The 26,004-nt window shown below is 46.2% G+C and overlaps 1 protein-coding gene across 3 annotated transcripts in view; it reads left to right on the forward strand.

Moving 5' to 3' along the window:
• The window catches only part of SMCO4 (single-pass membrane protein with coiled-coil domains 4), a 62,658-nt gene that overhangs the window by 19,755 nt on the left and 16,899 nt on the right, over positions 1 to 26,004 (forward strand). For 2 of the 3 annotated variants that reach the window (XM_087868254.1, XM_087868255.1), the window contains one exon: positions 19,070 to 19,146. The gene's annotated coding sequence lies outside the window, so the exon portion shown is untranslated. Of the gene's footprint in view, positions 1 to 14,511; positions 14,700 to 19,069; positions 19,147 to 26,004 lie in introns of all 3 variants that reach the window. The other variant, XM_087868256.1, reaches the window with a different exon arrangement.

Here is a 26,004-nt window from a genome sequence, read left to right on the forward strand (position 1 = left end):
GGACTTGGTTTTGGCATGAGCCCCGCTTTTCAAGTTCAAGTCTGTCCACTTCTGTTGTGTCGCCCGGGGAGTCGTGAACCGTCTTTCCGCCCCAAAGTTAAAACATTTCTGTCCTTTATCTCTCTTAGTGCTGATTTTGTATCTTGGGAGGGAAGGGAGGTAGACACTAAAAATTCTTCAACATAGAAAGTTTCAGGGGTATATTTTAGTTGGAAATGTGACTTTCTCCCTAGTTTGGAGACAGTCAAGTACAATAGTTACGAGCACAGACTTCATTCAGCTAGACCTACGTCTCCAGCCACCCTTTGCTGCTTCCCCCTCCTTTTTTCCCCCCAGCTTTATTGAGGTAGAATTAACAAATAAAAATAGTATGTATCTAAGGAGCACACTGTGATGATTTCGTATAGAACTACACTGTGAAATGATTACCACAATCTCATGGAGTTACTACTTTTTTGTTTGTGTGGTGAGAACACTTAGGAGCCAGTCTTGGCAGGTTTCAAGTATGCAGTACAGTATTATCAGCTGTAATCACTGGGCTGTACTTCAGACCCTGAGAACTTATTCATCTTCTAACTTAAAGCCTGTACTCTTTAACCACCGTCTCCCCATTCACCCCACCCCTCAGCCCCTGGCAACCGCCATTCTATCCTCCACTTTCTACGAGTTTGACTTTTTTATTTTTTTTATTTATTTTTTTAAAGATTTTATTTATTTATTCGACAGAGATAGAGACAGCCAGTGAGAGAGGGAACACAAGCAGGGGGAGTGGGAGAGGAAGAAGCAGGCTCATAGCAGAGGAGCCTGATGTGGGGCTCGATCCCATAATGCCGGGATCACGCCCTGAGCCGAAGGCAGATGCTTAACGACTGAGCTACCCAGGCGCCCCGAGTTTGACTTTTTTAGATCCCATGTATAAGTGAGATCAGACGGTATGTTATTTTTCTGCACCTGGCTTGTTTCACTTGGTACAATATCCTCCAGCTTCATCCGTGTTGTCACAAATCTGCCTGTGCTGTGTGACTTTGGGCAAGTAGCTTTACCTCTCTGCATCCCATCTGTGAAATGGGCTAATAATACCATCACCACCTGCGAGTTTGTGGAGTGTTTGCTGTGAACGCTTCAGCACGTGGGCACTGTCGTCGTTGTCACTAACATTCTCAGCGGAAGGTCTTCCAGGAGGCCTGGCTCTGCCGGTGTTAACAGCTGGGATTGTGTGTGTTGCCAGACCTCAGTATTATTTTCCCTAAAACAAGGGAGAGGCCCCGATGCTTCAAACTCCTTTTGGCTCAACCGCTCTGCGTTGTGTGCTGCGTGTTCTCTTTCTTCTGAGGCCTCAGGAGGTGCTGCTGGCTGTGGGGGGCATGGGGGTGAGATCCCACTTTCTGTTAAGGACCCGTAGCCCTCTACCTGATTGGTGTTGGTCCTCATAACCTTTGTTTTTCTTGTTTTGCTTTCCTTGGTTTTATACTCTCTGGGGATCTCCCTTTCTCTAGCCTCTGCCAAACGACTGCAGGCTTTTCTGTGCTTTCTGTAGTGGAATCAGACCAGAAGTATGCCTAGTGGGCTGGAGTTAAGTCTCAGCTTGGCGGAGCCTCACACCCAGGGGAGGCTACGAATAAGGGTGATCGCTTCCCTTCACCATTGGTTTTTAAATTCCGTCTGCGTTTGTCCTTTCCACATTCCCCACCCCAAGCACTTGGGTGCCCGCCCCTGAGGTTGCTCAGGGAAAGCCGCTTGTGACAAGGGGATGACGTTTTCGATTTGTCATAAACTACTTTCTCCCTTTGTTTCCTTTAGGCCTTCGGCTTTAGTCGGAATTTTAAAGGGCTTACCAGAGCTGATCTCAGTGTTATTTTATATTTTGCACGTGAATCTTTGCTAGCCCCCGCCCGTGCAAAAAGTGGAGCTGTGGAGTTCATCTCTGGCCCGCCACTGGTATTTGAGGTTTATCTCCTTGTTCTCTGGGACAGGCATGCACGATGAATTAATTGAGTTGTTTTCAGCCCACTTCCTGCCTAATTGAACACCTGCCCAGCAAATGCTGCCAACGCGCCTGCCTGTTACCTGATTTGCCAGCCGTCCCTGTCGTGTCGGTGTCTTGCTTGTATCAGAAGATTCGGTTTTGTCATTTGCAGTGAGCTGACTATATCCTTCAGAGAACTGCTTTCTTCTTCACTTAATTTAAAGGTGCCAATGTGTCCTCTTTTGGTACAGTCCCTCTGCATTCCCATCTTGCCACTGTCCTCCCAGTTAACATCATTGCTGACTGTCAGCCTCGTGAAAGCTGCTCGAAGACCAGATGCGGAGAGAGGGTTTGTGTGCGTCCTGCATTGATTCTCATGCTCATCTCGCTCTCCCTCGGTCCCCAGACGAAGTTTCTAGCAAGTCATTCTTAATGTAGTGCTCATGGTTTAGAGCTGATGAGAAATATTCTTTTAAGGGAAGGGACCTGGTTTCTTTTTAAATTAAGACTTTGCTTTTTTAGAGCAGTGTGAGGATCACAGCAGTAGTGAGCGGAGGTGCAGAGATTCCCCGCTGCCCCCCTGCCCCCCTCCCCCATGCATGGCCTCCCTCATTATCAACACCCCCCACCAGAGTGGTACACTTGTTACAACTGATGAACCTACACTGACACGTCATCAGGACCGTAGTTTATCCTAATATTCACTCTTGGTGTTGTACATTCTCAGGATTTGGACAGAACGCATAATGACATATTCAACCAGTGACCTGTATCTAGTATGTTCAGTGCCCTAAAAATCTTCTGTGCCCTGCCTGTTCATCTCCCCCCTCCCCCACCCCCTGGCACCACTGATCTTTTTATTGTCTCTATAGTTTTGCCTTTTCCACAGTGTCACAGAGTTGTAATTACAGTACGAGGTCTTCTCAGATTGGCTTCTTTCGTGCAGTAATATGCATTTTAAGTTCCTCCATGTCTTTCCATAGCTGGATAGACCATTTCTTTTCAGTGCTGAACAATATTCCATGGTTCGGATATACCACTGTTTCTTTATCCATTTACCTGCTGAAGAGCATCTTGGTTGCTTCCAAGTTTTGGCAATAAAGCTGCTGTAACTATCCATGTGCAGAAAAACGTAAGTTTTCGTATCTTTTAGGTAAATACCAAAGAGTGTGATTGCTGTATCACAGGATGAAAGTATGTTTGGTTTTGTGGAAAACTGTCGAACTGTCTTCCGTCTTCCGGGGCCAGACTATTTTGCGTTCCCACCAGCAGTGAGTGCCAGTTCCCGTTGCTGTACATTCTCGCTAGCATTTGGTATCGTCAGTGTTCTAGATTTTGGCAGTTTTAATGGGTGTGTAGTAATGTCTCGTTGTTTTAATTCACATTGTCCCAAAGACGTATGATGTGGCAAGACTGTTTTTTAAAGAGTGCTGCCTTTTTGTCACTAGGGACTATGTCTTTCCAGAGAGGAAAATAGTTTTACTAAAAATGAGAGCCAGAGCAGAGAATCCAGTCTTCCCCGATAACAGAAAGCCTTCCTGGTTCATGGTCTATGTTGGGTCTTCTCAGCTGTTTTCTTTGGTCAAAAGTCTCATAGCCGGAAACATGGATTCCAGTGGAGCCCTTTTTTGGGTGTGCTTTTGTTCTTAAAAATATTGTGGAGACACGGGAACCCTTGTTAATTACTTGGTAGAATTGTGTATCTTAATTATCTCTTCCTGGTGTTCTTGGTGTTTCAAAAGGAAGTGTGCTATTGGGGTTCCTTCTGCCCAGATTTGAACTTATTAAAAAATGGAGTGAGACTAGAAAAACATTTATTTTTATAATTCTTTTATCTCCCCATGGTTTTGCATTGCTTTCAGTTTCCTTTTGGTGTTCCTTTGTAGAATTTCATATTTTAAAATTATTTTAGAGGGTACTTCAGAAAGTTACATGTAGAATTACCATAGGACCCAGCAGTTCCACTCTAGGTAGATACGTGGAAGAAATGAAAGCCGGGACTCAAATCTTTACAGATGTTCCTAGCAGCAGTGTTCATAGCACTCACATTCAAATAGCCCAAATGTTCATCAACAGACGAACGGATAAACAGAGTGTGATGGAATGTTATTCTGCCAAAGAAGGGAATGAACTGCAACGTGAAGACACCTCAAAAACATTACGCTATAGGTAGAAAAAGCCAAACACAAAGGGCCAAATACAGTACGATTCCATTTATGTGAAATATCCGGAGTAGGCAGATCCATAGAGATAGCACATGGGTGGTTGCCAGGGGCGGGGGGAAGGGAACATGGGGATCGACCACCTAACGGTACGAGTTTTCTTTTGGGGTGATGAAAATATTTCGGAACTAGGTAGAGGCAGTAGTTGTATGGCATTATGAATGTCCTAAATGCCCCTGAATTCAATGCTTTACCATAAATAGTTAATTCATGTTACATAAATTTTGCCTCAAGTAAAAAAAAAAAAAAAACAAAGGAGGGGCAGCCCACATATGTTCTTGCCAAGGGGGGGTTTTCTAGCGACTCCACACAAGAGTGGCGCTCCGGTGAGGCCTTCAGTGCCTCCCGAGCAGGGAGGCGCAGTCCCGTCGTCACCGCCCCCCACCCCCCAGCTGCCAGTGCGGTGACCTGCCGGGGCGGAGGCCCGGAGGGTTGCCTCCCCTCTCTCTCAGCCTCTTCCCTCTTCTGTAAAGCAGGCTGAAAAGCAGGCCTCAGCTCACAGGATCGCTATGAGAGTAGGTAAGATAAGGGGTAGAAAGTGCTTGGCACACAGTCAGCAATTAGTAGATATTAACTCTTCATTAATTTAATTAACTTCGGACTTGGGGTCTGAAGAGCAGTTTCTGGACGGATTTTGTTTCTGTGGATGGAGGGAATGAAGTGGACTCAGGAAGAGACGCAAAATGCTGGAAGCAGAGAAATGAGAGTTGACTCAAGCCATCTTGTTTCGGTTTGACTTCAGAGAAAAGGAGGGGAGAAATCCCATTTCCTGGATTCCTTTTAGGAGTCCCACAACCCCTTGCAGCCGGCGAAGCTGGTGAAGGCTCACCTCCACCCCCTAAAACAAGGAACGGGAAGCACTTCGAACAGCGTCCGGCTATTAGGGCTACAGAAGCGTTTGATTAACTTAAGAAGAAGGAAAAGAAGAACCCTAAGTGAATTGTGGCCGTCTTAAGGAGGCAGTGCCGGGGAAGTACCCCCTGCCCACTTCCCTTCCTCACCCCTGCTTCCTCAGACGTGAGCACTCGCTGGGCTGTGCCCGCCTCCAGTCTCCGCGGGGCCCTGGGCCGCGGGGTGCATCTCCGTAGGCCGGGGTTTGTGTTTCTGAGTCCTGCTCTCTTCTCAGAAGAAGGGACTTGAGTCATCACCTGGGCCCAGATGAACCTTCCAGCAGCACAGAGGAGCAAGAATACCCGGACCTGAGGAGAGGCTGTCATCACTCAGCTGTAAGGAGCTGAGGGGAGTTGGTGGTGGTGGTGGGGGGGGGCTAGTCTGACTTTCACCAATGAAGAAATACAGTTTTCAGCTCTCCTAGCATGAAACTGTGGCATGGAGGTCTCTAATTTTAGGATATTACTCGATGGAAACGGGTACATTGATCTCTCTCTGATTCTGTTTGCACTAAACATCTCTATTGCACAATTAGCACCTTGTAATGTAGTGTTCTTTTCTGTTGTCACTTCACAATTTAGTGGCCAAATACTGTCAGCCCTGGTGTAAAAAAAAGAAAGATCCTTGGACTTGGGGTCTGAAGAGCAGTGGCTTAGCAGTGTGTGTATAGGATTTCTACTTAGTTTTGACATTTAATCTGTTTAACTCTCTTCTTTTGGAAATGGCACCCCCCCCCCCACGCCACTCCTGGAGAGCTGCTTCTCCTCTCTCCACTCTTGGGGCCTGCCGAGTGTCCTTCCTGATTGGTCCCCTGTGCCGTTGTTGGACCGTTGATTGACTTGACTAGGCCAGTCAGGCTCTCTCTGAATTTTTTTTTTTTTTTTTTTGGTAAAAGGGCAGAATATATTGTGAGGCCCGGGGGTCTCAGAGACTCCCAAGACAGTAATTGCAGCCATGTAATAGGATGTTAAAATGGGGCTTTTCCACAGAGCCCCCAGTACAGGGATATCCTATACCAAAGTGAATGCTAGGCAGCCTCCTCTGTGGAAAATACAAAGGAAAAGCATAGAACTGGGCTTACTACTTTTGGACCCCTCAGCCAGATCAAAGATATTGGGGGGTGGGGGTCAGACTGTGGAGAATGGAGAGGATGTAACAGAGAGATGTCTTTGGGGAAGCTGCCATCTGTCCCTTTGTACCCGCCACCCAGCATGGGGCTAAGGACAGCAGAGAGGCCTAGTGGATGTCATGTCAAGCCCATCTCTCAGAAGTTTTGAATGGAGGCCCAAGAGCCTTTCCCTGTGAGGTGGTGAGCCTGGAACAGGGGTCTGGAACCCTGGTCGCTCTGGTTTCCTGTCCGGAGGAGAAAGCTGGCTGGCCAGCGGGCAGGAGGAAGCCACAGGCAGAGAGAAGCAGAGAGAGGGACTGTTCATCTGGGAGCCCACAGATGCCCAACCGCCCTTCCTGTGGTAAAGTTTCTCTTTTGCCTCGGCTCATTGGAGGTGCTTTGTTTAGTTGCTTATAACCAAGAGTCCCAAATAGTGAAATTGCGGTCTTCAGCCACCACTGAGCTGCTCTCAGCTCATCTTTTTTCTCATGTGTAAAATGGTAGCAATAATCGGCTCACACTTACTGGAATGTTCAGATGAAATAACACATCTGTGAAAACTTTGGGGGAATCGTAACATAGGAGGCAGGGAGGCCGTGAAAAGCTTTGTGATTATTTTATTAACTACTTGACACTAATGAGTTGATTGATCTGAATGCTGTTTGTTTCTTCGTTTAACTTAAACATTCTTTTAGAAACAAATGATGCCATTAGCCTGTTCTTTTTTTTTTTTTAAGACTTATTTATTTATTTGAGAGAGTGCAAGCATGAGCGGGAGGGGCAGAGGGAAAAGGAAAGAGAATCTCAAGCCAACTCCATGCCCAGCAAGGGGCTCGACCTCACGACCCTGAGATCATGACCCGACCTGAAACCAAGAGTCAGAGGCTTAACTGACTGAGCCACCCAGGTGTCCACATGTTCCTTTTTTTAAATCACGGAATTAAAACAACCTTGACCTGACTTAGCTATTCGTAGGCAGGAAGCGAGTGGGTCTTGATAAGGTAGGGCCTTTTCAAGCCTAAAAAAAAGCTTTCTCGGAGGTGAGCTCTAATTATGTCTTGGTGAGCACCGAGTATGGACTCTGTATCAGATGGCTTGTTCCCCACGCTTCTGTGCTAGAGAAACTCGTGCTGAAATTCTAGAGTGATGGCACATTTATTTGACTTTGAAGTTAAGTAGCCTTGGGTTTGAATCCTCATGTTGGCACTTACTAGCCTGTCTTTGAGCCTCTATCTTGTCATCTGTAAAATGGGAATAATAATCCCAACCCTGCAGATTGAGAATTATAGGAAATGATGTATTTAAAGTCCTTAACTGTGCCTTGTATGTGGTAAGTGCTGAATAAATGCAGCTGTTACTATTAAAAATGATAGTTTAGTAACAGTTGCAACCGAAGGGGGTGGGACTAGAAAATATGAATCTGAATTTGTCATTTAATGACAAAATCAAATAATCAGTATGAAAATCAATTTATCAACCACTCTTGGGTCTCCTCTGTGCCAGGGGTGGGGGTGCGGTGGATTGGTACGTGTGTCACACCGTTCCTGTCTCCTGGGAGAACAAGTCACGAACATATAGAAAAAACAGGTAACACGCAAGGCGTTGGGCTGTGGAGGATGGCAGAGGCTTGGAAGCAGGGAGGCATCGCCAGAAGGCCTAGAGCTGATGGAAAGAAGAGGCAAGAGAAGTGGTGTAAAGAACTAAACATTGAGGGTGATCTTTGGAAGAGGCCAGATGATACATACACATTATACCTCCTTTGCCCTGTTTCATTTTTTCCTTTGTCTTCCTGATTCCATCCCAGACCCACTTCATGTTTCTGGTCATGATGGCGAAGATCCACACCCATGGCATGTTCTAGTTTAACATTTTCTTGAAGAGTCATTTTCTCCGTGAACAATTGGCTGTCAGTGATCAGAATTCTCCTAGCAGAGTCTGCCTCCCCCACCTCCCGCTTGCTCTGCCTTATCTTAGTTTCTTGCAATGTAGGTGGCCTTTTCGGGAGTTTTATCATGTGGAATCACGGGCGTTCGTTCAGCAGATGTTTGTTGAGCACCTACTATAAGCAGCAGGCAGGGCAGTGTGCTAGGAAGGCCTGGGGAGTAGAAAGATGGATGAGACCGGGTGGTCCCTGCTGCGGGGTGGCTCACTTAGTAGAGAAAACAGATGGGCAGATGGACTCTAATTAAATGTGATTAGTGCTTTATGTTGGTCAGATAAGGAAAGACATTTGGCAGGAGCCCCAAGTCCCCAAGTCCTCCGTCAACCGCTGGCTGCTCTGCTTGGTTCACGAAGCCTGTCCACCTCCCCAAGCGCAGTCTGCAGAAATGCCTTCTTTATTAGGGTCTGCAGTCCTGATGCGAAATTTCTCTGCATGGGTCCCTGCTCGGCAAAGTGTTTCAGTGAAGGTTCTTTGGTCACACACCCAAATCCTCCTCCAGGCACAGAAAGTCTAGATGGAAAGAGAACGTCTAGACCCATGAGTCTGATCTCTTCCTGTCCAACCACAGACTTACACCCGCACTCCCCCCCACCCCCCAGGCTTCCCTGCCTCAGAAATGACACCGTCATCAAGCCTGGGGCCTGAGAGCCGCTGTGCCACCTCCCTCCCCCTCCCCCCTATCTGTTTAGTCACCAAGTCCCCTCAGTTCTGTCTCCTCCTCCTTCTCCACTGCCACCACCCCAGCCCGAGCCACCAACTCCACCTGTGGCTCCTGACTCCAGTTACTGGTTACTGGTTTCTGAAAGTGATTTAGAGGTCTTTACCAGCCCAGGAAGGGAGGGAGCGAGGGAGGAAGGAGGGAGAATGGAGGCCATTAGAGTGGAGTGCATGTAATAAGGCTGAGTTTTACTTTGTGAAATACTGTAATAATAGGCTACAGAAAAGGAGGACTAAAGTTGCTAAGGGTTTTACATATATTGACTAATTTATCCCCACAGCAACCTGTGCAGGAAGCATCATTATTAGTATTGCTGTTTTTCAGGTGAGGAAACAGGCTCAGAGAAGTTGAGAAACTGGCTGAGGGTCACAGAGAATGTCAGGGTACCAGCCAGGCTGACCTGCCACGCATAGCCTTTGTGTGCACGTGCACTTGTGTGTGTGTGTGTGTGTGTGTGTGTGTATGTGTACGTACATATGCACTGGGTTGCAGAATAAAGTGTCTTTCTTATTCTGTAAGTTACGATAAAAAGAAGTTGGAAAGTTTCTGTTCGACAGACATCTGTACTTTCACTCTGAGCTGTGGCCACAATAAATAACTCTTATGGTGCAGATTGAATGATGCTTCTCTCTAGCAGGGTCACATGCTCTCGGGAGAGATACGGTCTGTGTCCTCGCAAGGCCTGTGCAGCCTGGTCCCAGCTGGCCTCTTGAGCCTTATAGCTCTTTCTGTCTCATGGGATTTGAGACCCCTTGGGACCTCAGCATGTGCTCCCCTGACCTCTTGGATTCAGTCAGGCCCTTCATGACCTGCCCCCTGACACCCTGGACTGCAAGTTCACAGCACTTACTACGTCTATAAAGAAACAGTTCCTTGTTCGCTAGGTGTCTCTCTGGCGCAGGGTCACATAGGACCAGCTCATCCCTAGTCCGGAGGGCAGGGTCTGGCTTGTCAGCCGGTGGATGCTTACTGGGTGGTCTATTAGCTATGGATGATAAAGACCGGGCTCTCATTTTTGGCTGCATTGACTATATCTATCAAAATATTCCTTACTCTCTTTTTCCTATCTAAGCTTTCTAGAAAGCATTTCTTTAATTGGCCATGTTATTTCTGTAGATGGTTCAGAATCTTTTGAGTGGGTTTTTTATTTTTTTGTTTGTTTGAAATTGTGTTTTAATCCAGCGGATTCCCAATGTTCTGTTCTAACTGGATGAAGAGTTGCTGGCCCCTATCTGTGGGGCGGGCCCTCCAGTCCCTGTACAGATGGGCAGTGTGATCTTGTGAAAGAGTTCTAGACCCCCAGGTCAATAGGTAGAGGCCTTGGCTACACCATTTCTCTGCAATTCAGCCATAGGACTGCTTCCTGGTTCATAAAATGGGGGTGATGACAGCATACCCACCTCCAACTGGGCTGATCGTGGCGGTCAGGGGAGAGAAATTGTGTGAAAGGTACAGGACATAGCAGTGTTGGCTGTTGGTTTTTCCTCTTCCTTCTTACTTGGATCTCCCTGTGCTTGACAATGTTCCTCTGTTACTGGAGAGACCCTGCAGGCCCGGTGGTATCAGGCCCAACCAAGGTCAAAGGCAGTTCTCTCATCTGTTGAGCGAGTGTTGCCTGGGCCAAAGCCATTCAAATTCTTTCTCCGTGTTTGTGTACTGGTGATTTTTTAAACCTTGGTGTTTGACGTTGGGGACTCTGTGGCCAAGACAAGTGCAATGGCAACTCTGCCTCCCGCTTTGGCCCTGATATCATAACTACAGCGATAATAATTACAGCTTTTGTTGAGTATCTGCCGTACATCAGATGTGTGCTCAGAACGTCTGTGATGCATTACTTCTCCTCTTACCCACTTTGGGAAGTAGGTGGTAGGCTCCTCATTTTGCTGAAGAGGAAACTGAGGTCCACTGAGTTCAAGAAACTGGCCAAGATCTTCTAATTGGAGTTCTGTATAGGACACCATTCTCGTTTTAGTTACAACTACCCTATTACTACTACTACTACTACTACTACTACTACTACTACTACTACTTCTTCTTCTTCTTCTTCTTCTTCTTCTTCTTCTCCTCCTCCTCCTCCTCCTCCTCCTCCTCCTCCTCCTCCTCCTTCTTCTTTTTTTTTTTTTAAACTTAGTAATGACTATGAGCTCCTTGAGAGCAACTTTGACTAGCTGTGTTTTGTCTGTTTTCTATGGTCTGTGTTCTGGATTGCTGTAGCCCAGGTTTTCCTGGGGGAGCCACTTGCTCAAGAGGCCTGGTTCTCGGCCAGCCTCCCCATCCCTGTGGTGGGGCGCTGCAGGGCTCTGCTTGGCTCTGGAGGTGCTTCCTGCCGCCCCCCCCCCGCCCCCGCCCGTGGTGGAGTGCACGCTCCGGAAATAGGAGCTGGTTTCCCCTCTCCCCTCCTTCTTTTTACGTCTGAATGCTTCTGTTTGACTTCTCTGGGCTGCATTCATTTCCCTCTCTTTACTGCTGCAGTTTATTGCTCTTCACTGGCTCCTTTATTTTTATTTTCTAAACTTGCCTGAAATGCATCTTGATTTTGGCATCTTCAGATGTTTTGAGCCTTGCACTTTGTTACCGGTGATTTCCCTCATTTTGCAGAGTTCCATTTGGTTGCAAGTCTGTTTTGCAAGACTCTGCTTCTTTCTTTTCCATCATTAAATTTTGATATTTTTCTGTTCCTGCTTGCTTACAGAAACTTGTTTTTCGTTTTTTAGATTGTCATCATGGACCTTCAGTGTGCTACAGTTTGACTTCCCATCAGACTGACTTGTTTTTGGAATTCTGTGTTCGTGGAATAGAGAGGGCCCCTTTACGGTGTCCCTGCTCTTTCTAGAAGGCAAATCTGTCCAGATCATGTTGCTGTTCTGCATTATTCACTGGCTCTTGTAAGATGTGTTTGGAACACCTCATCACTGTGTGGGACACCCTATGTGTCCTTCCCTGCTATCTTTTCACCCTCACCCCACCTGCCTCACCTCCCTGCTCCCCTTACATGAGAGCAGCAGTTCTCAAACTTTTTGTTTCAGAATGCTTTTATAAATTCTTTTTTTAAAATATTTTATTTATTTACTTTAGAGAGAGGGCAAGAGAGAGCACAGAAGGAGAGGGAGAAGCACTCTCCACTGAGCAGAGAGCCTGACGCTGGCCTCGATCCCAGGACTCTGAGATCATGACCAGAGCCGAAGGCAGATGCTTAACCAACAGAGCCACCCAGGTGCCCTGCATTTAAAAATTCTTAAAAATTAATGAGTTCCCCAAAGAACTTTCAATTATGTGGGCATATCCAACAATCTTTACTACATTCAAAATTGAAATGGAAAAGATTTAAAAATACTTATTAAATTAGTTTACATATAGCAGTAGTAAACCCATTACATAACATAAATAATATTTTTAATGAAAAATAACAGTTTCTAAGATAAAAACATTTAATGGGAAGAGTGATATTGTTTCTATTTGTCCAGATCTCTTTGATGTCTGCTTTCACGGAAGACAGATGGATTCTCATAAATGCTTCTGCATTCATTCTGTTGCAATATGTTGCGTTGGTTGAACTGTATGAAGACAATACAGCCTTACACAGATATGTAGTTGGAGAAGGGAGGAGTATTTTAATAACCTTTTCAGTTAATTGTGGGTAGTCTTTGAAACTGCAACAGAGCTTGACAAGTGGTAGGTTTTTTTTTTTTTAAGATTATTTATTTATTTATTTATTTATTTATTTGACACAGAGAGAGAGAGAGCACGCGCACAAGCAGGGGGCGCAGCAGAGGGAGAGGGAGAGGCAGGCTCCCCGCTCAGCAGTGGGGTGGAGCCGGTGAAGGGGCTGAGATCACGACCTGAGCTGAAGGCAGACGCTTAACCTACTGAGCCACCCAGGCGCCCCCAAGTGGTAGTTTTTAAAGGTTTATTGTAGCCAAAAATCTGAAACCCCATCAATGGACTTTTCATACTTTGTTCCGTTAAAATCATCTTGCACTTTGGAAGGATCTTTTATGCATTTTGAAACATCATATGTGAGCCATTTGGAAAATAGCACTTTTGCTACTGTAACTACCACTCTCGTCTGAAAAGTCCAAGTATTGGGATGCTCCCCAGCTCACAGTGGCTGATGCAAGTTTTTCAAAAATTTAGTTTTTGCTTAAAAGCTCAAATTTTTTTTAGCAACAAATATCATCAGTTTTTCTTGACATCACCAGCTTACTTTATTCATTTTTGAGAAAATTTCCACAAATACCCGAGTCTGAATAAACACAGTTTTTCCTGTTATTCCCTCAAGTAGAAGTGGTGTTGCATGAGGAAGAGCGGCTCACCCCTCGCAGCTGCGTCACACAAGTGCAGTTTCTTCCCGACAACCGTCACACTTTGGCAGTGAAAGTGCTTTAGGAAAGCTTCCTGTTTTGTCAGATGGGATGTTTAAAAGATGTGCGCTTAAGGGTCGATATGTAATACAATTAATACTTTTTTTACTTTTTTACTGCTTCATCAAGGACGTTCTTAGGTGAAATTGACTTTTTTTTTTTTTTTAAATGGTGAGTGCGTGGCTGCGGGCAATACAGTGACGACTAATATAGTCAGATGTCACTGCTCGATTCTCGCAAAGGCGCCAGCGATATTACCCAGCATTACTTCTGCACCATCAGTGCAAATGTCAGCACGAGTGAAGATGGTTTTGCCCCTGCAGCAGCCACGGAGAGGGTCTGGGACCACACTTTGAAAACCACATTGTCTTCATGCAGCTTCACACACCGGACTCCCGTGCTTCGCATCTGCCAGGAACACTTGTCCTCACCAGCTCTCCATCCCTGTGTGCAAGTGTGTAGACACACACACACACACACACACACACTCAGGGGTTTTTATACATACTGATTTTACTGATCATGTGTTCTCAGGTCTCTTCCAGTGGACTGTGAGCCAGGTTTCATATTGACCTTGGTGGTGCATAGTGCCGAAGTACTGTACCTATTAAATGCTAACTCGTTCAGCATTGGCTCTTTTCATTGTCATCATCTCATTATTGCAAGGGCTTAATAAATGTTTTTTGAACCAATGAGGAGTTTGGGTTAGCATTTTTCCAGAATTGCCTTAGAACATTGATTCTCTGTGATATCAGTAAGTGGGAAGCAGGAGGGGCATCGGTGCTTAACTGGATTTGAGGATGGTCAGCAGGTTTCGAATGGAAGGATTTCTCAGATCCTTCGCTGTATAATGTGCATTGTGAATCTTGAAGGGGGATGGGAGGCTATAGAATGTGGTATTTCCCAAGTTGAATGGCATGGGAACCTCCTTTTCTTGGCATACCTCATAGAATTAGGTTTCTTGGGATTTCCACTGGGAAATAATTGTGTAGCCTGGCTTTTCCACTTTTACAGATATGGAAACATTACCTCCATTCATTCTTGCATGGATTTATAGCTCAGATATTTTATGCGTCCCTCCTAAGCTTGGACACTAGTAGATTTAGGGATATAATGCAAGCAAAAAAAAAAAAAAAAAAGATTTGGAGAAAATGCTAATAAACCATTTGTATAGAGTAGATGGTCAGGTGGGAGATTCAAGTATGCATCAACCGATCACCCGAAGTTACAAGTATTATGTCAGTGGTATGTAGGAAGGTCCACAGTGCTAAATCATTCGCTTTCTGTTTTTCCCATTTTCAAGGCTCTGCCTGTCTGTTTAGGTATTCCTCGAAACACTGCCACTGCCTGTATCCCTGTGATCCAAACAACTGATGAAGATCATTAAGATGTGGGCTCTTTGCCCAGTCGTTTCATCTGAGAGGGTGGTGTGTCAGAGATGAGATCTTTCAGATGTGAGCCAACCCCCACTCAGTGCCTCACACGTAGTAGGTGTGTGTCTATATTGATTGAGCAAAGAATGAATAAAAGTGTGCTCTGAAAAATCTGAGGCTGACGGACTAACTCCACACTGTGGTTTCATCAGCCCAGTACCTGAACTCGCTGCACTGTCCGGGGTCAGCTGAATAAAACCTAATAACGTGCTTTTCACACCGCACTGCTCTGACCTGGAGCATTCTAGAGGGCACCGGTGATCTTCCCTTCTGTTCCACTCAAAACAACACACACAACTCACCCTACCTTCTATTTTGATCCGGTAGCGCCCATACATGGGGAGGAAATGTTAATACGCTCTTTACATGAGTATATTTCATCAAAGGACGTGCTGTCGATATGGTAAAGTTGGTCTTTGGGCTTCTGGCTGCCTGCACAGATGACAGTGGGAGGGTTTTGTATCAGAATAGCCTTGGAGTCAGGACTTGGGTAAGAAGATTAACCTAGTGTTTAATTTGATGTTTCATTCTGTGAAGTCACCTACAGAGAAATCAAACATTTACATGTTTATTAACCAGTGCTTTTGGTTCTTGGCATGTGGCCCACACCACTTCGGGCTGGATGAGCTCTGGGAATGCGCAGAAATCTCCCTTTGCCCCTCTCCCCGCACCCCCTCCTAAGGAGAGACAGACAGGAAAACATTTACCAGCTCCAATTATCCTTTTGTTTCAAAGCCTGAAACTTTTTCAGCCACATCATGTTCCTGCCAGAGTCTGGAAACTAATAGGCTTTAGAGAGGCCGAGGGTTGAGTGGAGTCACTTTGAGAACGGCATGCATCTGGAGTCCTGATTTTTCAGGTGTTGCTCTGAGACTGAATTAAGAAATCTTATTCTCAGGGAGTTTGGGCCCTCTTGATTTCTAATTTTTGTGATTGAGTTAGAGTTGCGGGAATATCATGAGTTGCTAATTTTTAAAAAAATAATTTTCTTCCCTTTGTAAAAGTAATTCACACTAATTGTAGAAACTTGGAAAAATATCAAAAGGCATAATGCTGAAAATTACCCATAATTCTAGTGCTCAGAGATAATCACTACAAACCATTTTGTTGTATTTGCATGCATTTTTGTATGCATAATTAAGATCATTGTGTATAAATTTCGATTTCTATGTTTCCTATTTCACATAAGAATATTCTCTCTTGCACGGAGAGCAGTGCAGCATAGGAGCTTATGTTAGTTTCCGTGGCCACTGTAACAAATTTCCACACATGGGAGTCTTCAAACAACAGAAACTGATTCTCTCACGTTCTGGAGCCGGAAGTTCCAACCAAGGTATAGGCAGGGCTATGCTTCCTCTGGAGGCTCTAGGGAGAAGCCATTCCTTGTCCCACCCAGTTTCCGGTGGCTGCTGGCATTCCTTGGCCTATGGCCTCATCTCTCCCATATCTGCCTCTGTTTTCACTAGCACGTGCACACGTGTGTGTGTGTGTGTGTGTGTGTGTAATCTCTGCCTCTCTTATGAGGACACAGGTGAGGCCTCTAGGGTCCACCCAGATAATCAAGGATATCTCTTCATCTTAAGATTCTTATCTTTTTTTTTAAGTTTTGTTTTGTTTAAGATTTATTTATTTGAGAGAGGATGCGCACGTGCGGGGGGGACGAGCAGGGGGTCTTAAGCAGACTCCGCACTGAGCCCAGAGCCCTATGCAGGGCTCAGTCTCACCTCCCTACCACCTGTTACCTTTTCTTTCCTGGGGGGTGCCCAATGCAATCTGATCTTGTCCAACCCAGGCTCCAGGGCTGCAGAGGAAGAGCAGGGGTCCTAGCTGAGTGAAAGACAGGGTGGTGGTCCTTTCTCCCCCAGTGGTGCTGTGACATGGATGTACAGTGCATACCAGGTACAACTGGTCACACACAAATTGGGCACTATCCATCTTAGTTATCGTGGGCTAAGTGGTCGCCCCAAAGATGTGTCCCAATAATGTTACCTTACTTAGAGAAAGGTCTTTTAGATGTGATTAAGGATTTTGAGATGAGATCATCTTGGATTATCCAGGTGGGCCTTCAGTGCCATCACAAGTGTCCTTGTAAGAGAGAGGAAGAGGGAGATGTCACACACACAGAGAAGGCAGTGAAGTGGAGGAGAGATGTGGCCACAAGCCAGGGAGTGCGGGTAGCTGGAGAAGGCAGGGCGCACATTCTCCAGAGCCTCTGCAGGGATCGTGGCCCTTGCCTGTACTTTGATTTCAGGCTTCTGGACCCAAGAACTGTGAGAGAATAGATTTGTGTTGTTTTGTGCCACCTAGCTTGTGATAATTTGTTATGGCAGCTACAAGAAACTCACATGTGCTTCGTTTAACAAGACAGTTCCGCCGATCACGTGCTGGGCTATGTGGCAGTGTTATATGCTATAACAGCTTCTCAGCTTCTCTGAATTTCTGCGCTTATCTTGTCGTGAACCAGCAGTGAAGAGTTGGATGGATGACCACCTTTGAGTACCATGGTCTAGTCTCCCTCCCTTGTTTAATGGATGAGGGGACCGAGGCCCAGGGAGGAAGCGGAGGACTGAGATGAGAACATAGGTGCCTTTGCTGCTCAGAGTGGAGAGACGGGAGGTACCAGCCTCCTGGGGGCCAGGCCTGGGGTGAGCAGACTGGAGCGCTGCCCTTCAGCCTGTCCTGCAGGTCAGCTGGTGTCCCTGGAGCTATTCCATGACCTGCTGAGTGAAAGCCCCTGGTGCACCTGGGCTGCTTAGAAGACCCAGAAGCCAGGGGAATCTTGGAAAGCCTTTGGTGCTGATAGCCAACAGCAGCAGCAAGGAATCCTGTCAGGGGTGAAGGTCCTGGCTTGCTCTTGACTTCATCTCCAGCTGACTGCTTCAGTCTCTGTGTTTGGGTCATATTTTCCCTCTGCAGCCCAATTTTAACTTTCTATATTTTCTGAGCGGTAATTATCTCTCAGAGAATATGGGATTAAATAACAATCATCTTGACTCTTACACTGCTGGAATAAAGTCCATCTAACTTAACTCAGCATTGGGGGCCCCTGAAGAACCTTCCCCTTTCCATCCCTGCCTCTCACTCCTCCCTTTTACACACCTTTATCTCTGAACTTCACCAAGATCATCACTCCCTGGTAGGGGGGCTAGAAGAGGTTAGTTTTGTGAACCCCTACAGTGGGCGAGTTCATGGTTGACCAACTCAAGAACCAATGGAAAAATACAGCAAGAGGATTGTAGGCATATATCTTTGAAGCTCTCAGGGGGGGAAAAAAGCATGCATTTACTAAAATAGACCATAAAAGCAGCACAAACAGCCTATACCAGTCACTAATATGTGAGCTAAGTCATCTGGTCTACCACCCAGCCCAGTTGAGCCACCAGATGACTGTAGCTACATATATCAACCAGGCAAGAAATGAGAAAAACAACCTGGCTGAGACCAGCACTAATTGTTGACCCACCAAACCATGAATGAACGAAACGTTTATTGTTTTAGACAAAAACAAAACAAAACAAAAAAAAAACCCACAGTAAATCAGTCTTCAAATTATTATACTTCTTATTTTACTAGAGATGGGCATTATATAGTTAATTACTCCTTGTTTGCTATGGGTACTTTTCAGAGTCTCCTATCTTTGTATTTTCATGAAATTCTATTTGCTTCATTTTGTTATGGATAATGCCCATATGAAGAGCCCCTTTTCCCCAATATCTGGGCCTCCATCTTAATGTTTCATACTGCTGGGATTTTAGGAATTACCTGTTGGATCTACTCTCTGGGTCTCATACATGCCTCCCATCCTTCCCTCTCAGCTATTGTGGGACAGTCGTTAAGAGGCCCCAGGTCACCTTCTCCCATCTTCTTTTATTTTTCCCAAAGCTTTGGTCCAGAAGCCTCTCTTTCTTCACCCTCTACTTCTGCTCTTTTTCTAGTCCCAGCCCTGGATCTCGTATTCTTAAGTCAGTGATTCTGGGTTACAAGAAACCGCAATGCTCTCGGGCCAGCCTACTTAGCAGAGGGTTTGTGGTAGGAATCTCAGGAACGCAGGGAGCAAAGCTTGACCAGCCTACTGGGAACTGGAGCGGGAAGGCCCCTTAATTCAGGGGCTGCATGCACAGTGCCCGGTCCTGCTCACCTCCTGGATGTGTGTGTGTCTTTCTCTGAATGAGGACCCACCCTCCTGGATGTGTGTGTGTCTTTCTCTGAATGAGGGCCCACCGCTGCTTGCCTAAGTTTGCACGTCTTCATCCTCAAATGAGGGAGGTTGGGAGGGAGGCATTATCCATCTCCAAGCTAATCAGTTTGGGGAGGGAAGCCATGGAACTGCCCTCTCAGCATGGACTGCGGGAGTGTCCCCCAAAATGGGGTCTGTGGAGGGGCGTTTCCCCATAACCTATTACACCTCTTTTTCTGATTTCTCAACAGGAATAACTCAAGTCTCCTTTACTGGAAATCAGTTTGCTGGAAGTACTAAAACTGCAGTTCTTGAAGTTGAAGAAGAGGTAAATGGAAGTACATTTGTACCTACTAAAATTCTCTGATAGGGGCGCCTGGGTGGCACAGCGGTTAAGCGTCTGCCTTCGGCTCAGGGCGTGATCCCAGCGTTATGGGATCGAGCCCCACATCAGGCTCCTCTGCTATGAGCCTGCTTCTTCCTCTCCCACTCCCCCTGCTTGTGTTCCCTCTCTCGCTGGCTGTCTCTATCTCTGTCGAATAAATAAATAAAATCTTTAAAAAAAATAAAAAAATTAAAATAAAAAAAATAAAATTCTCTGATAAGAGAAGCCAGTTGGGGTGAGGTTACCGTTCCCAGCATTCCTCTGACATGCCCAGCCCTGTGTGTACTCTTTCCCCCTCCTTTCTGCCTAGCCAGGTTCCTGTTGATCCCTGAAGGTCTTTATCAGTTGTTACTTCCCTGGAAATCAAGCCTTTTATTTATTTATTTATTTTAAGATTTAATTTGTTTATTTAGAGAGAGAGAGCGCAAGGGGTGAGAGCACGAGGGTGGGGGGCAGAGGTAGGATGAGGGAGAACCTAGGTAGACTCCCCGCTGAGTGCGGAGCTAGACCCAGAGCTCAGCTCCATCTCATGACCCTCAGACTGTTGCAGGGTTCTTGTCTCACAGAATCGAAAAATGAATCTCGAGGGCAAAACGGTGAAGTGAAGTGAAAGTTGATTAAGTGAAGGTGAGAACAGAAAGGAAAGGAAAGGAGCTCTTTAGAGTGAGAGGGGTCCCAAATGGGTTGCCACTGAGGCTTTTATGGTGGGTCTTTTATAGAAAACTGACCGGGGAACTTGGTAATTATTTTGTCTGGAACGTTTAAGAGAAACAAGGTGGATTTGTAAATATTAGGAAGATATCTCGTCTATATTTAGAATAAACAAGGCAGATTTGTTAATGTTCCCTTCTCTCTGGTTAATATCTTGTCTATAACATTTCTCCACATCTGGGATTTCTATGAGCCTGGTCACGTAGCCCCCTACCTATCTCTCCTTACCTAGCCTCACCCATCTCTCACTCAAGACCATGACCTCAACCAAAATCAGGAGTCAGATGCTTCACCGACTGAGCCACCCAGGCGTCCTGGGAATCCAGCCTTTTTATTCCCTCCTGGCCAATAGTGACTTTTCCTGCTTTGGAACCCCCATAATACTATCTCCTTCTCACTGACATGTGTCGTAATGAGCTTGACATGATTGTTTGTGCCCCTCCCCTGGCCGCTCTTCTGCCAAGGCTCCTTCTCCGTGAACCTTCCCCCACCACCAGCCTGGTATTTCCACACTTGATTGTAGTTGCCTGTTTGCATGCTTTCTGTAATATGCTCCTCAAGGGCGTATCTGAATGTGCCTGGCTGCTCCATAAACATGTATTGGATGAACAGAGCATCAGCCTTCCCCACTAGACAGTTGGCTCCTGTATGGATTCACTTTGTCCCTCTACCACTCCACCCTGTACTATCATTCTTAAATTGATTCTGTTCTTCGAGCATTCATCAGAAATTGTTGATCTCTAGATGTCCTTTGTATTTGGGCTGTTGGTGAAATGAAGCTAATAGGAAGGCTTTTCTATCTGACTTATTTTTTATGGGCAGTATGGCCCCATGTTAAGAGCAATAATCCAGTAACTGAAAGGGAAGGGAGGTGACAGGCAAGTCAGAGCAGCAGTGACTGGGAGCATGGCCTCCCCATGGCTGGTGTTGAATGGGGTTGCAGGAGGTGGGGTTTTGGTCACTCTGTGGTGTGGCCCCTCCTGTCTGCTGGACGGCAGACCCCCTCCTCCATTGTCTGCATGATCTTCTGAGCTGCTCCATTCAACAGACAGCTGCGTCTTCACCCACTTCCCTGCTCCAAATCTTTTTGCTTTAAATGTATGAGTGCTCAGCTTCCTTTTCTCAGACTGTGTACTGTACTGCTAAATACCCCACAGAAGTTTCTTATTGATCCTCCCAGTTTCGTTGGTCACCATCCACTGAGAATCCTTGCCCTAACCTTTCCTACCTCCCAGTAACCAGTAGGTGTCTCTTACCTTTGCATTTCGTCCACATTTACAGGATGCTTCTGCCCACATTACCAGCTTGTGTTCTCCTGCCAATCCTAGCAGTCAGACTCAGAGCAGTCAGATGTCTTACATGAGGTCATGTCACCAGCAAGAATGGAGTTCAGCTTTCCCTCCCCTGCACCGTCTTGGTCATTCCCCTTGGAAGCCACTGCTGCCATCACAAAACCTGGGACTCTGTGTTCCCTCCAAAGAGAAGACCCTTGACCTTCTGTTAAGAGATGCAGCCTGGGGGGCTTGGGTGGCTCTGTCGGTTAAGTGTCTGCCTTTTGCTCAGGTCGCGATCTCAGTGTCCTGGGTTCGAGCCCTGAATTGGGCTCCCTGCTCAGCGGGGAGCCTCCTTCTCCCTCTGCCTGCCGCTCCCCCTGCTTGTGCTCTCTCTCTCTGTCAAATGAATAAATAAAACCTTTTAAAAAAGGGGGGCATGCAGCCTGACCCTGGTGTTATCCCCCCACCCCAGCTTTCTTGAAAAAGTAGTTATCTTCCTTCCAGGACCTTCCAGTCAATCTTATAAGTTTTCTTTTTGTTAGGGCTTATTTAAATTCGGGAAATTTAATTAGTTTACATTAATACCGCACTGTCTTACTCTATGAGTAAACTGAAAGACACTAACAAGGGTTTAATCTAGCTGTTTCTAATGATAGTTTTTCTCTCCCTTCTCCTTTAAATAATTGCAAATCTTCTATTAATCAAGGTGGCAGAGCACAGTGCTTTATTGCCATGTGGAATTGTGTGGTTAAATGTGATTTTTAAAAAATGGCTCAAATTTTAATTAGAAAGCAGATTTTTAAATGACATTTTGATTTGTCCTTAGATGGGAAATTGGAAATAGACCCACCACGGTAGGAAAGCAGGTTCTAGTCCAGAAGGAGGCGTATTAACTTAAGAGCAGGATGTGATTTTGGTGAGTCATTGTTTTCCTAAAATAGGCTGTCTTCTCTGGTCTTCTGTTGAGGGAGAGAGACCTTCCTCTGCATTTGATGCCACCTTAGATGAGCATTTCCCTAGGAGAGAGTCCAGCTCAGACTCCCCCATGCAGGCTGGTGCTCCCAGTTGTCAAATCGTCAGGGCACAGGACTAGGCACGAAGGCCCTTCTGCTGGGACTCCTTGAAAACACCAATATCGAGAAATCAGCAAACCTATTATGATGCCTGTAACTGAAGAAAATATGGGGCTACATACTTCCCATTGTGGCATGATGCAAATATCATTTTACTGCTAATGTGACTGCTTTCTTGGCCCCAAAGCTGGTATCTGCATCACTACTGAGGGTCATCATAGAAGCAGCCTGCACGTGGCCGGCCGAGAGTTTGGCCCCATAAGCTCCTTATGTGATGCCCCCCACCTTGAGCTGGCACAGTGGCAGGACAGCCAGGTACCCCGGAAGGAAGGTGGGAAAGGTCATCAGTGAAAAGACCCAGGCGTTTGTCATTCCACGTGACTTCTCTGTGCTTTGTAAGGCATTTTACACCTGTTATAGCAGCTAGCAAACTTGAATGTCTCGCAGGTACTTCAGACTCACTGGGTCCAATTTTTATCTCTTGGTCTCTTTCTACCACAGTCCCTTTGCACACCTTCCTTCCCTCCATCTCTTTAGGGTGCACAGCCGTTAATGCACTTTTTCAAGCCAGAAACTGGGGAGTTGGCTGATAACACTCACCTTTCTCTCCCTCCAGATCCCCAAGTCCTTGCGATGCTCTTGAAGTAGATCTTGAATTCATCTGCAGCCCTCCCATGTCCACCCCTCAGGTCCAATGACACCAGTAGCTGCCTGGGTTCCTGCAGAGGCTTTTGAACTGCTTGCCCTGGTTCCACTTCCCCTCCATTCTGCTCATCACCTTGGACTCAGGGTGACCTTTAAAACGCTCGTCGTATCATTTCACTCTTTACTCACACCTGTCCATGACCTCTTCCTGCACTTGGATGAATCCCATATGCCCAACATGGCCCATGGAGAGGACCACATGGCCTGGGCGCCAGGCCCGGCTAGAGGTCTCACAGCACTGTTGACGTCATGTTCAAGTGGCTGGGGAGACACTTTAACCTTTCACTCTTGACTTCCTTGGCAGGCTGCAATCCTTTTGATTTTCCAAGGGCAATAAAATAACCGTCAGCCTGGGAAATGTGTACTTAGAATGGATGTCGTATTCTGGAAAATGGAATAGGAGGGGATTTGTTCCTCCAAACCCCAGAAATCAACTCTTAGAACACAGAGGTGGACCACTATTTGGTTTGGAACTTTAATAAGCATTTAACCAACATGTAATCTGCTAAAACGTTAATACCCCTGCTGTTCTCCAAGTAGCCTCCCTTCCACATATTTCAGTGTAAGAAGGTGAGCAGCCTTTAGCTCCAGAAATCATGACTGAAACTTGGTTCCAGGTCAGTACAAGACAAGACTGACATTCTACAGGGGAAAAAAAGAAACACACTAAATATTAGCACGCAGCTTTCCTTTTTAAACCCGTTTCTCCTACCCTGAAGCCCACTCGTATTCCTTACCTTAACCGTAACCTTTACTTTTGTGTGTTTGTGGCCCCATGCACACACAAACACTTCAACAGGGAAATGTGTCTCAGCCGAGTGACACTCTCCGTTGTCCTCAGGCCTTCCATTCAAGGTAATTAATGGGAGTCCTGAAATTCCACCTGTGGTTTTGGTTTCTGTGATCTTGAATTTGTAACTTTTTATGATACCAGTTTGGTGGTTCAGTCTGATGAGTTACAAAGATTGTAAGGGTAGCAGGCGAGGTGATCCTGATACGCACTGTGGCGTTATGAAGTGCCGAAGGAGCACAGAGATGAGCCCCTTACCCACCTTGGTGCCTAGAAAGTCTTGAAATGCTTTCAAGGGTGTGTGACCCATGAGATGGGCCGTGAAGGAGGAGTTTGCCAAGCAGGAGGAGTGACTGGCGGAAAAGAGCATTTCAGACAGCCTCATGGACGGAGGCCCCAGAGGCCAGCAAGGGCGTGGCACACCCCGAGAACTGTATGGGGGTGGTTGTGGCTCCTGCAGGGGGAGCCGTGACCTGAGCACTGACCAGTGGGCTGGGGGCCCGATCATGCAGAATACTCTCGTGGGATTCTACGCTGGGGGTTCCTGGGTCAGATTTGTCTTTTGCAGTAGGGATTCTGTAGGCTTGGCCTCTACTTTCAAGGTTTCTTCTCAGTGGCATTGACCCAACTCAGACACACAAGGCCTTTTATCAGGTTTCGTGGGCATGAGACTCAAAATGCCACAGACTTCCAAGTTTAAGGTATATCCATAGGCTCTCTACCAGGAATCACAAAGACATTTTTAGAAGTTACTGAAATGTGGCTGGTGTTAAATTACTGCCCTGCAGGAGTTTATGAATAACTCCATTTCCTGTTCCTTTGGGGTCTGGCTGCCTTACCATGCTTGGAAGTGGTATGTTTCAGGCTCCTATGAAGCACAGACCTACAGGCCATTGGATTTCCTGTAGATGTTGGAAATGGCACTATAACCGTGCTGTATCAGAACCATCCTGAATTAGTGATCATTTGTAATTGCTCAGAATCTAGATGTTGAATTATCAATTACTGTTAGCTGGGCTTTCTCACTGTTAGTTTAGCATGATTTGTTTGGTGGTTAACCTTAACATATAAAATAATGCATATTTATACCAGGAATGTGTTTTGGCTCAAGAGTTTCCAACAACTAGACTTTAAAACCTATATGAGGTTTAAATGATTCCTCCAGGGGCACCTGGGTGGCTCAGTCCGTTAAGCTTCTGCCTTTGGCTCAGGTCATGATCTCGGGGTCCTGGGATCAAGCCCCGCATCGGGCTCCCTGCTCAGCGGGGTGTCTCCTTCTCCCTCTGCCCCTCCTCCCTCCCCCTACACATGCTCTTTCTCTCTCTCTCTCAAATAAATAAATTAAATCTTAAAAATACATAAATGAGTCCTCCATATGCCTTTGCTAAAGAAGATGCACACATCTCCCGCATGTGGCGATGGGCAAGTTGTCGCGTCCTTTGCCGGCTGCCTCAGGCAGTGATTGGAAGGATTTAGAAATGTCAGGCAGGGAAACACAGGGTAGGAGGCAAAGATGAGGGCCTGACCTGGTGGTAGTGCGGACAGAGAAGGGGACAGATGTTTGACAGATGTCTAGCATGAGGAACTGGTAATACTCAAGGAAGAATGTGATATAGGAATAGGGGAGAGGTGACGTGTCCAGGGAAACCTCAAACCTCTGGCCGGGGCACCATGAGTAAGAGGAATAGGCTTCCATCATTTAGCAAATACTTATTGAATCCCTGCTGGGAGAAGGGGAAGTAGGCAGAGAACGATTAACCCTTTGAAGAGGCAGAGCGAAAGAAGGGCCATTTTTTAAATTAATTAATTGATTGATTGATTGAAGATTTATTTATTTCAGTGAGAGAGAGAGGGCGGGCATATGCATGCAAGGAGGGGCAGAGGGAGAGAGAGTCTCAAGCAAACTCTGCACTGAGCATGGAGCCCCACACGGGGCTTGATCTCATGACCCTGCAATCAGACCTGAGCCGAAACCCAGAGTCGGATGCTCAGCCGACTGCGCCACCCAGGCGCCCCAAGAAGGGCCATTTTATTTATTTATTTATTATTATTTTTTTAAATGATTTTTTATTATATTATGTTAGTCACCATACAGTACATCCCCAGTTTCCGATGTAAGGCTCGATGATTCATTAGTTGTGTATAACACCCAGTGCACCATGCAATACGTGCCCTCCTTACTACCCATCACCGGTCTATCCCATTCCCCCACCCCCCTCCCCTCTGAAGTCCTCAGTTTGTTTCTCAT

The sequence above is a fragment of the Ursus americanus genome, chromosome 16, assembly GCF_024610735.1.
Source record: "Ursus americanus isolate L20-20 chromosome 16, mUrsAme1.1.p, whole genome shotgun sequence".
NCBI classification, from domain to species: Eukaryota; Metazoa; Chordata; class Mammalia; order Carnivora; family Ursidae; genus Ursus; species Ursus americanus.